The sequence below is a fragment of the Rattus norvegicus genome, chromosome 5 (assembly GCF_036323735.1).
Source record: "Rattus norvegicus strain BN/NHsdMcwi chromosome 5, GRCr8, whole genome shotgun sequence".
NCBI classification, from domain to species: domain Eukaryota; kingdom Metazoa; phylum Chordata; class Mammalia; order Rodentia; family Muridae; genus Rattus; species Rattus norvegicus.
The window spans coordinates 27,077,501-27,092,137 of record NC_086023.1 but is presented as its reverse complement, the minus strand read 5'-3'; the positions used below and the strand labels follow the sequence as shown (position 1 = coordinate 27,092,137).

Below are 14,637 nucleotides of genomic sequence, written 5' to 3'. Positions count from 1 at the left end.
CGTGAGACAGGTTTGTCAAACATTGTAGCAGTCGTTCTGCTGGCTTTGGAGAGTAGTTGTGAGTAACACAAATATTTGCCCTTTAACATTCTGTGGGTGGCCAGTCACGTGAATGCAAAGCAGAAGGAAGGAGGGTAGAAGAAAATGGGACAGAGAAAACAAGCGGACATACAGGCAGATAAATGGATCAACAGACACACACTGGCAGATCTTGTAAAAGACTCAGTTTCAAGTCCTCCCCATCCTCCCTCGTGTACATCCGTTCCATGGCAAACAAATGAAAGCCACTATTTTACCTGTAAAAATGATGTGGCTAATAATAATAGCTACTTCAAGGGACAATGGCATGCTCATTATCTTGATTGTAGAAATATTCCACAAGTGTATACACATGTCAAAATTTACAAATGCGCTCTTCGTGGGTGCAGTTTGTTGTGTGTTAATTATACTTCAATAAAGCGATCAAAACAGTAAGAAGTGCAGCAGCCCAGCCATCATTAAGAAACAAGCAGGATAGGATGAATAAACACCTAGATGCCCACACGAAGGAAGCTGTCAGTAAGTACCCTTGCTGTTTTCAGGAGATTTCTTCAATGTTTACCTCCATCCACCCTCTCCCCTCCTTCTCTCTCCCTTTCCTTCCTTCTGCCTCCCTCCTTCCCTCCTTCTTGCTCCCTTCTCTATCTTCCTTGTGTCCTAGCTTTTCTTTCTTATTCTAATCAAAAAATATTGTAACTATAAAAATTCTATTTTCTTTCAGGACTCTTCAGGTTTGCTGAAGGGTAATTGACAAATGAAACTTGCTATCCTTCAGACGCATGAACTGATGTTCTGGTGCACATATACAAAGTAAAGTGCTAGGGAAGCCCTTGGTCCTGCCAAGACTGAACCCCCAGTGAACATGACTGTTGTGGGGAGGGCGGCAATGGGGGAGGATGGGGAGGGGAGGCCAATAGAGAAGGGGAGGGGGAGGGGGGAGGGGATGTTGGCTCGGAAACTGAGAAGGGAAATAACAATCGAAATGTAAATAAGAAATACTCAAGTTAATAAAGATGGGGGAAAAAAAAGTAAAGTGCTGGGCACCATGATGTGGACTAATGCATCTATCCCTTCCGATAGTCTCCTCTGTGGGTATGTGTGCACAGTCTGGCCTCTTAGTGACTTGCAAACACAATTCAGTAAATTACTTATAATCACAGTGCTGGACATTGGGTATTAATATTGAATAGTAAATGTCATACTCCTTGTGTGACATGTTCCCACTACCCAGCACGGACCATGCCAAGCACATGGCAAACACCCTACTCTCACATTCTAAGGCATGCAGTTCTTTTAGCTTCCCTATATGGGTAAAGAAGATTGCATAGTGTTTGTCTTTGGGTACCTGCCTTATTTCACTTAACAAACATTTCTGGAAGTTCATCTATGTTATTAAACGAACATTAATTAGAGGTTAGAGAGACAGCTCAGCAGTTAAAAGCACATACTGTTCTTGTTCAATCCTTAGCACCTACACTGAGTGACTTACAACCATATATAACTCTGCTTCAGAAGGAGCAACTCTTAAGGCCTCCAAAGTCACCCACACTCACATACAGATACCCCTACCCCACACACACACTCACACACATCACATAATATCATATCACATCATGCACACACACATGCATACTTTTAAATGATTAAAAATAAATATATTTTAAAATTAGAAAAAAATTAAAATTTATAAATAGAAAATGGCAGGATTTTCTTCTTTTAGGGCAGAGTAATAGGGTCCCATTTTGTAATACTGCTCGTCCTGATTAACTTCTTGATGGATTCTAAGGTTGATTCCACACCTTGTAAATAATGCTACAAAGACCATACCCAAATAGGTATGTGTTTGAGACACTGACGTCATAGTCTCTGCCATGGCTTGATTGTGCAGTAGTTCCATTTCTAAGACTTTGAGGAGCCTGTCGATTGTTTTCCAACAATACACGGGGCTCCCTCTCCACAGCCTCATCTGGACTTTTGGGTTGGATGGCAGTCACCTAAATATGTGGTGTCTCTTTGTGTATCACTCCCTGATGGCAATACTGAATACCACTGGCAGTGTTTCTGCAATATCCCTTGAGAGGACTGTCTACTGAGGTCCCTTTGAGTGGTTTTAATCAGGCAAACTTTTCCTTACTCTTGAATTGAGTTATTCATACATTTTTCAACAACCCACTCTCAGATGTTTGACTTACAAGAATACATACACACACACACACAGAGAGAGAGAGAGAGAGAGAGAGAGAGAGAGAGAGAGAGAGATGTCTCTTTACTCAGTATAGTGTATCCTTTGCTATATATACATAAACATTTCAGCCTGAAACTCTCTCGTTTCTTAACCTGGCTGGTGGGGGCAGGGAGGGCTTCTCAGCCAAGACACTGCTCACAGTAATATCAAGAAGTTTCCCTACAGTTTCTTCTGAGCTCTTTTCAATGTCTGGTCTTGATTTAACTCCTCCACCCTCCAGAGGTGGTGTGGGTGTAAGACATGGTTCCACTTCATTCTTCCTCCCAGGGATTCCTTCTTCCAGCCACTGCTGACTTTTCAGCCTTCCCTTCTCCATGTCCCAATGTGTACACTGTGCACCGTGGCTGGCAACATGTCTGTTTAATTCTATACTCTGTACTTTGTTCTAATAATCTACACGTCTGCTTTTATCTGGTGCCATACTGTTTGAATTATTATAGCTTCATGATGTACCCTGAAACCAGATACCCAGATGTCTCCAGGTTTTATGCTGTTGTTTGGGTTATTTTGTTTCATATTTTGAGTTGGAAATTCTGGGTCTTTTGTCATTCCATATGAAAGTTTGGTATTTTTATTTTTGTGTCTGTAAAACACCATGGGTGTTTTGACAGAAGTTGCCAATTTGGCTACTATGGACGTTTTACCATACTTTATGTCCTAGTCAAATGTCCACTAAAAGGACATTTATTTCTGTCTCTTATATCTGGTTTCTAATTCATCTGAGGGGAAAAGAAGGTAATGGGGGAGCAGGAGATGAACAGAAGCACAGTCCTCAGGAAAGTTAACGGTGGTATTCAGAGACCCTGAGAGTAGAAACACAAGCCTTCTTCCCTCCCCCATATTGCTGATGCTCCTGGGACCTGATCTGCAAAGCTCTCCTACACTGTTCTTCTTGGGAGGCAGCCAGGAGGGTCCTATTAGAACTATTTTCATTTAGGAATGCTGTTTATTTTATTTGTTGACTAAATGTAGGTTCTTTTCATGGGAAGGAATCATAATGACAAAAAAAAGCTAAAAAAGGAAGCATCTCTCACAAGCTGTCATCTGTCAGTCTGACGGCTAATGCTATCGATGCTGACTGTGAAGATGCTGCCGTAGATACCTCTCATCAGCAGACAAGGGAGGGTTAAAAATCCAGCTCAATCTGAGAAATCATCTCCAGACTCAGCTCAGTACACCCTCTGCACTTTCTGTCAAGATGTCCGGACTAGAAAGAAAAGAAGAGTGCCTACCCTTCCCAACTCATGCATCAAAAGTTCATCCGAGGGACTGGAGAGGTGGCTCAGTGGTTAAGACCAGGGGATGCTCTTCCAGAGGTCCTGAGTTCAATTCCCAACAACCACACGGTGGCTCATAACCATCTATAATGGGATCTTCTCGTGAGAGTGCTCACATACACAAAATAAAACCTAAAACCTGAAGAAGAAAAAAAAGCAAGCCCAGCCATCTTCACAAGTTCTGTGGGCAGGCACAAGGAAGCAAGGGGCTCCCTGATAACCTTGCACTTCTGCTCTGAGGACGAGAGTCTTGTATGTCCTCATTCTTGTGTCCTCTGGGTTTTGCTGTGGACACAGTTCACTTTCTGTGGGGCATAGACAAAGCCCCAGAGGTATGTCACACCAGTCACTGTCCCTCCTCCAGGCAATGAATCAAAAGCATGGAGGCCTGATTTTTCTCTAATTGATTTAGGCCTGGGCCTGGACTGCCACCATTTCATATTCTCAGCCAGCTATTTCCTTCATGACAAATGATTGCGGTGCCTGGTCAGGAAGAGGCCTGGTGGGAAGGACTAGATCGTTCTGGAGGCTGGGGAAATAAAAGTCCTTTTCTCTGGTTCAAATGCAATTTGGGTAATGGAGACAGCAAGCCATTGTCCACATCGTTCACCAGAGAAGAGTCACTCTCCCCCACACCCAGCCATCCTCTCAGCAGCTTCTGTCTAGCGGGATTCATTTCGACCTTGTCTCCCAGCAATATCTCCCTTGTGGTTTCGTTGTAGCTTGAAATTAAGCATACTGGCCCCAGAACTAACTTACCAAGACTTGGGGGAGGGGTAAGGTAGGTTAAGGGACACAAAGACCCTTCCAGAGCATCCTTTCTCCTAGGTAACCATTCATTTGTAAGCATGGCCTAGAAACACAGAGCAATGGTTTCTATATCAGTGCATCATGGCTGCCCAGTATGTAACTCTGTCTTTGGTATCCTCAGCATTTGATAGGGTTTCAGTGTGAGTTTGAAACCAGAATTCTGTCCATGCAACCTGTCCCAGGAGCCAGTGAGTGGTGAGAGCCATTGAATGCTAACAGTATCCTTTATTCAGAGAGCTGGCAGTCTGAGAAGACGACGGGTGGATATCCTTAAACTGTCTCACCAGTGTGAACTGAAGTTTCCAAGAAAAATACTTCTAATAATGCCGATTGGACATAGAGGGTGTGGAGGCTACAAATTGGAAGGCAAAGTTATCATGGCTATGTTTAGCCCCCTTGGTGGCCATGTTTGCTCACCTTCTTGTGTGAACATCCTTGTTCCTGTTAGTCAGAATGTACAAACCAACCCCAAGTTTTGACCAACTCAAATGCTAAGAACATCATCGGATAGTATCAAAAGCTTTTAGCAGAGGTTTCCCAGTTCCATTGTAATTCACTTACCTGATTGTTCCACTCCTGTGTTTGGGGAAAAAAAAAAACAGCCTGGATTTACAGTTTTCTCTCCGTCCTGTTACTATGAAAACAGTATCGTGAGACTATCACCATTCAAAACATAGAACTGTGTTCCCAGGCCGTGATCACTCCCATTGGCTCTAGAATAAATTCCATTCTTTTGAGGGCAGACCCTGTGTCAAACCCTGTCAACTTTAGTCAGCTGATGACACAGGAAGACAGAGCAAAGGAAATCAGTGATGATAGACTTTAGTTTTTCAGTCAGATTTATGGCATTTGTCCTTTTCCTGTCAGCCTCTCTCCTCTCTATATAGAACAGCTTCCCATACACCTCAGCAGCTGAGGAGATGGCCCTGTGGGTAAAGCGCTTGCTGTATATGAATGAGAGCCTGAGGTCAACCCCTGAAATCCATGTAAAAAAGGCTAAGTGTGGCAGTGTGAGCCTACCGGTCCAGTGCTGGGAAGCAGACGGGGATATCCCAGCGGCTTACTGACCAGCTAGTCTAGTAGTGGCGGCTTGAATACGCTCGTCCCATGGGAAGTGTGTCACTGTGTAGACAGGCTTTGAGGGGCTCCTAGTGTTCAAGCTCCACGCTGTACAGAAGAGAGCCTCCTAACCGCCTGTGGAAATCAGTCTTCTCCTGGCTGCCTTCAGATCAAAATGTAGAACTCTCAACTCCTCTACACCATGTCTGATGCCATGAGTCTCGCCATGATGATAATGGACTGAACCTCTGAAATGATAAATGTTTGCCCCAACTAAATGTTCGCCTTTATGAGTTGCCTTGGTCATGGTGTCTCTTCACAGCAATGGAAACTAAGATTCTAGTCAATTGGTGGGTTCTGGGTCACTGAGACACTCTATGTCAAAACTAAAACTGAGGTACAGCTCCACCCATATGAAGCTCTGGCCTCTACATGTGCGTGCACAGGCACACATACCCACATACAATGTGTACCACAACCCACACAAGTCCCACACAAAGGTTAACTCTTAACAAACAAACCTTTAACAGTATGCACGCCCAGGGATATCGACGTTACTACATGAAGCATAACCGTGCCCCTACGATGTGGAAGACAAGGTATACTTATCTGTCCAATATAGTGGCTTATCCTGTCAAAGGTCCCATGTGTTGGAAGCTTGGTCCTCAGTGTAGCAGTGTTAACTTGGTGAAACCTTTAAAAGTGGAGTAAGGTCCAGTAGAAGTTTAAGGCCACAGGGGCCCCTCCTTTGTGAAAGGACCAATGTAGCTATTCCATGAATCGGTTATTCCCATGAGAGGAGATTCTCTAAGTTAAGGCTGCCCTACGCTGTGTCTGCTTCCGCTTTCCCTTGGCTCTTCTGCCCCTTCCCTGATGTAGTGTAAGGTATCTAGAGGGTACCGAGGAGCCAGAAGACCGGGGTTTGCTACTTAGTACTAGAATCGTAAGTCACGCAAACCTTCTATAAGTCACACACCCTCAAATACTTTATTATAGCAACATGAAACAGACCCAGACAGCATCATTGGTCATTAAATCTGTTTTGGATGGCCATCTTATATTTTTCTTTATCACCAACAGACTCCTTGACACTGCCTGTAGCAAGGCCATCTGTCTTTATTCCTTCAGTAGGCATAACCTTGTGCAGAAGCACCACAAACACACTAGGTTACTATCAGTGACCCTTCGGCAGCCTTCTGCCATTGCTCTTCATAGCCTTTTTACTCAGGCTGAATTACTCACAGTAGTAGGCCTCTCTCTCTCTCTCTCTCTCTCTCTCTCTCTCTCTCTCTCTCTCTCTCCTGGTTATTTTATTTATTTTCATTTCAAATGTTGTTCCCCTTTCCGGTTTCGTCTACACAATTCCCCATCCCATCGACCTTCCTCCTTGCTTCTATGAGGATGCTCCCCTACCCACCTACCCACTCCCACTTCACTGCCCTGACATTCCCCTACCCTGGGGGATCAACCCCCCACAGGACCAAGGGCCTCCCCTCCTTTTGATGTCAGACAATGCCATCCTCTGCTACATATGCAGCTGGAACCATAGGTTCCCTCCATGTCTTTGGTTGGCCGTTTAGTCCCTGGGAGCTCTATGGAGTCTGGTTGGTTGATATTGTTGTTCTTCCTATGGAGTTGCAAACCCCTTCAGCTCCTTCAGTCCTTCCCCTAACTCCTCCATTAGGGACCCAGTACTCAGTCTGATGGTTGACTGAGAACATCCACATCTGTATTGGTTAGGATCTGGCAAAGCCTCTCAGGGGTCAGCCATACCAGGCTCCTGTCAGCAAGCGCTTCTTGGCATCAGCAATAGTGCCTGGGCTCATATCGTAAGTCTCGTGGGTCTTAATATGAAAGAAACCCACATTTCAGTTGCCCTGGAGTCTGTGTCCCTTCCATCCTCCAGACCCCTCCTCCGACCTGATTTTCATCACGGAAGCCGTCTGGCCTCATGTAGAATTTTACCTAAGCAGAATTAACAGTATAAAGAAGAACGAGAAATTTAGTGTTTCACTTGACAAAGTTTTTGTTTACGCCTTTCGTTTGGTTGGTTTTGTTGTGGTCTTTTGTTGGTTGATCTGCTGGCTATACTGAGGGCTCAGAGTTGCCGCATTCTACAGAAGCGTCCTAGCCACGACCCACATCCTCATCTCTCTTTACTTTGTATTTTGAGACTATAGATCCTTAAGTAACCCAGGCTGACCTTGAACTTATGATCCTCCGGTTTCAGCTTCCAAAGTATCAAATTACAAACCAGGGCCACCAGATCATCTTCAGAAGCTTTTAGGAAAAATAGCGTGCTTTCCATTTTCATTGGCAGGTAGCATTTCCTTCTATAGAGTTCTTTACTTATTCCATTGATGGGCACCCAAATCGTTTTAGGTTGGGGGAAACTGTATAAAGCTGCTATAAATACTTTATTTCCTTTCCTTTCAGATAAATACTTAGATCATATTGGTTAGGCATATGTTAAACTTTTAGCAATATGCTAAACATTCCAGGTGTGTTGGTTCATCCTAGTAATCCTAGCATTCAGAAGGAGAGTGGTTTTGTGAGCTTGAGGCTAGCCCTATGTCATAAGAGGGTCCCTATGTCATAAGAGGGTCCCTATGTCATAAAAGGGGCCCTATGTCATAAAAGGGGCCCTATGTCATAAAAGCTCACAAACCAGGAAATAAGAAGTGGAGGAGAAAGAGGAAAAAGGCAGGAGGGGAGAAAAACAAAGGGAGGAGGATGAACAGGGGATGGAAAAGCAAGTGCTAAGCGAGGTGTACAGCCGCTGTCCCTATAGCAAGAATGCCCAGGCCCAGGTCTCTCACGCAGCCTCCTAGAGCTAGAGTGTGTGTGCGGTTGTCTCTGTGTCACTCCTTCGCCTTCCCTGAAGGACACTGTGTACTTGCCAGGTGACGCTGCTTGCACACTCCTTCCAGAAGCCTTCGAGTCATTCGCCCTTTTATTCATGGTTTTTTATTTTTTATTTTTTTTTTTGGTCCTGGTTTATTGTTACACCGCAATTCTTTATGCACCAAGTACCAAAACATTTGTCACTCTGTGAGTTGTGGGTTATTTTTCAAATCTCTGCATTTCCTATATTAATTTTATACTGGTTTTTTTGATTCACTTTTTTATTTTGACAGCTTAGTTTATCCATGCATGTTCTCTAGCAATCTGTGGCTCCTGTGGTCCTAAACAGGAAATGAGTGCCTTATAATGAAGATGCCGCTCTGTTGAGACCAGAGGCTTTATCGTCTTAGTTTTTTTAATATGGGTCCGTGATCTGCCTTCAGTCGATCTTTGTAGATGATGTGAGATAGTTGGTTTCTTTATTCTTTGTATGCCCGCTGCACTACATCAACCAGGCTATTGGGTTTTTCAATCAGATCATTTTGGCAATATAATACTTCTTTCTATTCAAGGTGCCGGGATCACAGTCAGTCTTCAGTCCTCCTCCCACTCTCAGCTCCTGTGTGTTCATAACTACAGCAGCCCAGGCTTGTCTGAAAGGCACCTCCTGCACTCCTCACCATCTCTGGGCTCCTGCAGCCTCAGAGAGAACGGCATGGATGTCCAGTTTGGAACCAAGCATTCAGCAGTCACTTATTCTTGACACTTGGCCATTTCTGGGTCTCTGTTTTGCCATCACTCACTACCGCAAGAGGATTTCTGACCAAGACTGAGACCTATACTTACTTCGTGTGTGTAAATATAAATATTTAGAAGGCAGTTTAATAAATTCCTGTTTGGCAGAAGTAGGGTTCTCTATAGGGCCTGTGATCTCCTTAGCTGTAGGCTTTTGGGGATTTGGTTTGTTTGTTTGTTTTTTTTTAAGCCAGTTAAACATCATCATTTAATTTAAGTTTTTTGTTTTATTAATAATTGTAAATATGTTCATATTGATGTACGTGGATCATGCATCATGCACATCTGTGGTCTTTCTTATACAGGTGTAGCTTTCTCCTTCCATCATGGGTTCCAGGAATGGAACTCAGGACATCAGGCCTACGTAACTAGTGCCTTTGCCCACCGAGCCATCTTACCTGCCCGACATGAGATTTCAACCGATCTGTGGTATCGGGTGTGTATTCTCTCCCATGGAGCTGGCTTCAAATTCAATCAAGAAAGTTGTTGGTTGTCCCTTCTGACATCCATGCCACTAGTGCACTCGGTTTTGAGGCAGGAAGGATCTACGGCCGGGGCTGACTGTTAATAACTGGCTCTTCTCCAACAGCCTGCACAGCACCTCAGGGTACTAGGTAGCCAATAGAAAGCGAGCTTCCAACTCAGTTCCAACTCAGTTCTTTTCTGTGTCCAGCAAGTATGATTGCTAGGGCGCTGCTTTTAGCAGTCCCTGGAGTGCATGTTGCCTGTGGAGTTAGCATTCCTTCCCATTGTTTTACAGGGGAAAAATACCCACTTTCACAAGGGTGGTTCATCAAGTGGAGGTGTGAGGGGAGTGAAGGCAGAGGACTGTGCCCAGTCCACTATAAGCTGACATAAGCTGGGGTCTCAGTTACCAAAGGAAGAAGCCAGCAGCCAGCAGCCAGAAGTGCACTTCAGGAAAGTGGTGGTAGAAAGAAGACTTTAACCAGCTGATGCCCGATTTCCACAGTTGCCAAGGTCTCCGGTGAGAGCAATTAAGCCAGCAGTTTACCACATTTGCACTGTAGGTTCACCCAGGTCACTGTCTTCTTCCCCTCGTCAAAGAAGAGCTCTGAAGCACCGGCCCTTCTGATCGGAAACATAGGGCTGTTGACTCTTATCTAGGGAATTGCTCCAAACCTCATCACTACCGCCCTGAATCTGAAATAAGAAGGAAGTAGCAGGGCTGGAGAGAAAGACTAGTGGATAAACTAACACACAACTAGTTCCCAGTACCCACATTGGGTAGCTCACTACAGCTCCAGAGTAACAACTGCCCCCTTCTGGCCGCTGAGAGTACTGCATGCATACCTGCACCGCCCACACAAATGCACACAGAATTTTCTTTTAATTTTAAAAAAATAAATAGCCTCACTTTTGCTCTATTTCCCCTTCGTAAATTCCGAAGTGACTTCTCATCACAAGTAAACTGATATGTTAACATCTTTAAGAACCTCTTCAATCTATGGCAAATACATCTTTCTGGTGTTTTGTTTTGTTTTTGGAAGTAATGTTAATTGCCAAAGTCATAGTGAATAGACTTCATAAAAGCATGTTAAATGTTTAGTAATGGAAGAAATCGCTCTCCAAGCCAAAACAATACAGAACATGTCTCCTCTTTACATTCTGTTGTACAACCCAGTAGGAGGAAAGGGTCCCCAATAGCCAACAATAGAGTCAGAGACAACCTCTGCTCTCGCTGTCAGGAGTCCTTCGTGAAGACCAAACTGCATCGCTGTAATACACATGCAGAGGGCCTAAGTCAGTCCCGTGCAGGCTCCCTGGTCGTCCATTCAGTCTCCGAGATCCCCTATGAGCCCAAGTTAGTTGATTCTGTGGGTTTTCTTGTGCTGTCCTTGATGCCTCTGGTGCCCCGCTTTCACAGAATTCCCTGAGGTCCTCCTGTCCGGCTGCTGTCACAGTTCTTAAAGAGAAACAACCTTGCTTCTCACAGGCATCCAGAGAGGAGGATCTGGGAGGAAAGTGAAGGACAGCAACTGAATCTCTAGAGTATCCTGTGACTGATTGCGATCTCCCACAAAGGACCGTCAGGCTTGCGGTTTGCTGGGATCCTGCAGTCTAGGCTCCAGAGCAAATTCTGGGCCATGACTACATTTTCTCTACTTTGCATTCAGTTCAAACCACGAGTTAAGCAGAGAGGAGCCTTCTTCTCTTCAGGCCCCTCCCACCACCACCCCCACCGCCCCTCTCAAAAGTGATCGAGCATCTTCCAAAGCCACAGCAAGCTACAAGTTTTCAGACGGGAATAACGCAGTGGTCATTTGTGGTCTTTGAATCGGAATGTTTTCGGTTTTGTTTTGTTTTGGTTTGGTTTGGTTTGGTTTGGTTTGGTTTGGTTTGGTTTGGTTTGGTTTAACATGTTACCTCCACTGATTTTGATTTTGTGTTGAAGGGTACCACTTCAATTTTACCTTTAAGTAGAGCGGACAAAAATAAAATTCGGGATGTCAGAGGGAAGGCTAATTCCTTTGGGAAACAAAACCATAGCAAAGCAAAGATCACCTTGGTCTCGTGTTAGTATGGTCTGCAACACAGACGACCAAGGGGAAGAAAACCCCAACTTCAGGAAGGACAGTAAACACAAGCAAAGCTGCGACCCTGTGCTCCTGGCTTCCCTTTGCCTTTTTGGCTTTCTTCTCTTTGTAGGGAAGAAGAAAGTCACGTTTGATTTATAGATTTGTCTTTTGGCTCCCAGAATATTACTCTTTAAAGAAAAACAGAAAACAGACTTCAGACGCGCCTAGAAAGATCTAGCTCTGTCACTTCCTGTGCCCTCCCTTCTCATGGTGAAGTTCTGCAGGACCAGCCTCGGGACAGCCAAGTGGCTTGAATGTGCCCCTCCTCCCAGTATCCTTGAGAGTAACCTGAATCACAAGACAAAGTCTGAACCCACCGAATTACAGGGACAGATGGATGATGAATGCGGTAGGCAGCTCTCAGTTTCCAGGCAACCCCAGGCTCCTTCCAAAGCCCCGAGGCCACAGGGCACCTTCACTAAAGCTGACTGGGAGCCCTGAGCACCTGCGGCATCTTGGCCCAGTCTCCCAGCTTCTCCGCTGTGGTGCAACCTGGCTTGCCTGTATGCGTCTTCTTCCCCGTTAAGTACAAGTTTTATTTTCCATCTACCTTGCCAGCTGCCCAAACCAAACCAAACAGCACTCCTGATTTTCTTCACACCTTCGGACCCTGGAGAAATGCCTCGCACACAGCCGACATCTGGGAAAGCCATTTCTTTCATCTGGCTTTGTAAACAATGTCAGAAAGCCTCTGGAGGCAGCCATTTGGACACAGCGCTGTGACTGCTGTTCTGCGGACACTGAAATTTCACATTTTAAGTGTGGCTCCTTGATTTGGGATCAGAAATTCACACGTGAGCATTCAAACTGGCAATTCTAAATTGCAAATCTGTCCCTTTCAGGGGCTTACCAGGGAGTTCGGCTATGAATTTGTTACTGCAGGTTTTGAGCTATGTTTACACCACGCAGCGTGCCGCATCTTGGCTGGTTAATCTTGATGCACTGTTTTCAGTTACCTGCGGAAACTAACTCCATCCCTCTAACGTTAGTAAGAGAAGAGCTGCCTCAGTATGACTGTGCGTGAAGGTGAGGCCTTTGTGGGATGCTGCAGACCTTCTGTGCCTCAAATTTCCCTTTGGAACTTAATCCCAAGGCAACAGGACTAGGGTCAGGAGTCTTTGGGGAGCAATTGGCTTGTGCACCTTGGATCAGCCCCTTATGAAAGAGCGGAGCCACCTAGATAGTCCTTTGCCCACTTGCCACTCTGTGAGGACTGAGTCCTCTCCTTGCCCCTGTGTGGAAGAACTGAGGTAAGAACAGAACTGTCTTCACCACATTGAGTTCTCAGGGGGGCCTTAGTATGAGATTCCCACCCCTCAGAACTTCGAGACCTGAATTTTTGTCATTAGTAATTAGCTGTTCTGTGGTGTTTTGTTATAGACCCGCTGCACATGAGGTGACTATATTTAGATGGTGCTGTAAAAGTGAGGACCTCAGAATGGAACTAGTACCCATAGAAGGAAAAGAGACCGATCCTCCTTCCCTTTCAGAAAACTGCCCTCCACAGCCAGGAAGCAGTCCCTCATCCAGCCTACTCGTGGCTTGATGCACTTACCTCCAGAACCAAGAAACAGCCCTGCCTGTGGCTACTGAGTTCAATAAACAATTACACCGCAGGAGGCCCTTAGGCCAGCTACCAGATGCATCAAACCCAGGGTGTGCAGAACTGGACTCATTGCTCCTTAACTCCTTTTTGCCCTGTTAGAGTTGCATCCAGGCCTTGAAGTCTTCCTTTTTTGTCTTTGACAGCCTTGGGTTCTCCCAGCAACAGATGAGCTCTCTTGGTAAGAGCCTACTAGCTACTAAACTTAGGAAACTTGCGTGATTGTGAGGAAAGCGTTATGTCTATGTAAATAAATTAAATGTTGTTTAAGGCCAATGTTAGTACCCTAACAAAATCTGTACAAACACCCTCTCAATTTCAACTCACTGAACAATTAAATTGGTTAAATAACCCCTTGTCTTCCTGGCCCCCACCCCTCACCACCCCTCTGGCTTTTGTTGTATTTTATTTTAATATTTAACGCCTCACCACACCCAAAATTTTAACTACAGATAATATAGGAGACAATCACTCCGATGACACCTCCCCTTTATAAAAAGGAAAAGGAGGAGTTGTGGGCAAGTGAAACTATGTCACCTGACAGAATCTGGTAAGGACGAGCAGACTGAGCATGCTCCAGACCAGATTCCTATCCTGGAGCACATGACCATGACCCCCCACTAAGAGGATCCTCAGGAAGCAGAGAGCCTAGAGTTCTCCATGTTAATGAAGTATCTAGACGGGCCCAAGAGTTCAGACAATAAGCTTCCCTTCCCGGTCATACCTTCCTGAAAAGGGTATTTAATCTCTGGTCCACTGTGAGTCATATGCATCCTCACCCACCATGAATAAGTAGTTTGAACAAGCAAGAGCTGTCTTCTCTCTTCAAGGACCACAGCAGGGTCCTTCATCATACTGAGCCTCGCCTAAGTCTCCTTACAGATGGTCCCCCAACACTCCTGGCACTCACCCTGAGCCAAGCTAGAACCACTCCCCCACCTCAGACTCCTGGGCCCGTTCTCAACTCTTCAAGGTTCAACTCTTCAAGCAGTGTCTGGTTGCCCAAGAGCTTGAGAACCACAGCCTCTGCCCCAACCCCTGCCATTTCTTACCTGGAGAAAAATGGGCTGGGGACCCTGTCTTAGGCTGCTTCATCTACCCTGGGCAGGTGCTGCTATCCCACAAGCCCAGCAACCCAACAATGAGAAAGGAATGTAGCCTTGCACCTCTGTGTTTTGCCTCCTCAAGTGACATCCTGACATCTGACACCACAGTGATGAGGTAGGGTAGAAACACACACACCAACAAAAAAAAAAAAAAAAAAATATATATATATATATATATATATATATACACGTGTGTGTGTATATATGTATGTATATATATATATATGTGTGTATATATGTGTATATACATGTATATATATGT

General features: G+C 45.0%; 2 long non-coding RNA genes across 4 annotated transcripts in view; one reads left to right on the top strand and one right to left on the bottom strand.

Annotated features, from left to right (window-relative positions):
• The first annotated feature begins 8,082 nt into the window (after positions 1 to 8,082).
• LOC134486918 (uncharacterized) lies at positions 8,083 to 10,512 on the top strand. Of its 3 annotated transcripts, XR_010066486.1 has the most exons (3): positions 8,110 to 8,333; positions 8,847 to 9,125; positions 9,375 to 10,512. It is a non-coding gene; the product is annotated as an uncharacterized LOC134486918 (long non-coding RNA). The 3 variants fall into 3 exon arrangements; XR_010066485.1 differs by lacking the exon at positions 9,375 to 10,512 and having other exon boundaries at positions 8,083 to 8,481; positions 8,847 to 9,185; XR_010066484.1 differs by lacking the exon at positions 9,375 to 10,512 and having other exon boundaries at positions 8,847 to 9,185.
• LOC134486919 (uncharacterized) overlaps positions 9,928 to 14,637 on the bottom strand; it is a 7,124-nt gene continuing 2,414 nt past the window's right edge. The window contains exon 2 of the long non-coding RNA XR_010066487.1: positions 9,928 to 11,041. This is a non-coding gene — a long non-coding RNA (uncharacterized LOC134486919). The remainder of the gene's footprint in view (positions 11,042 to 14,637) is intronic.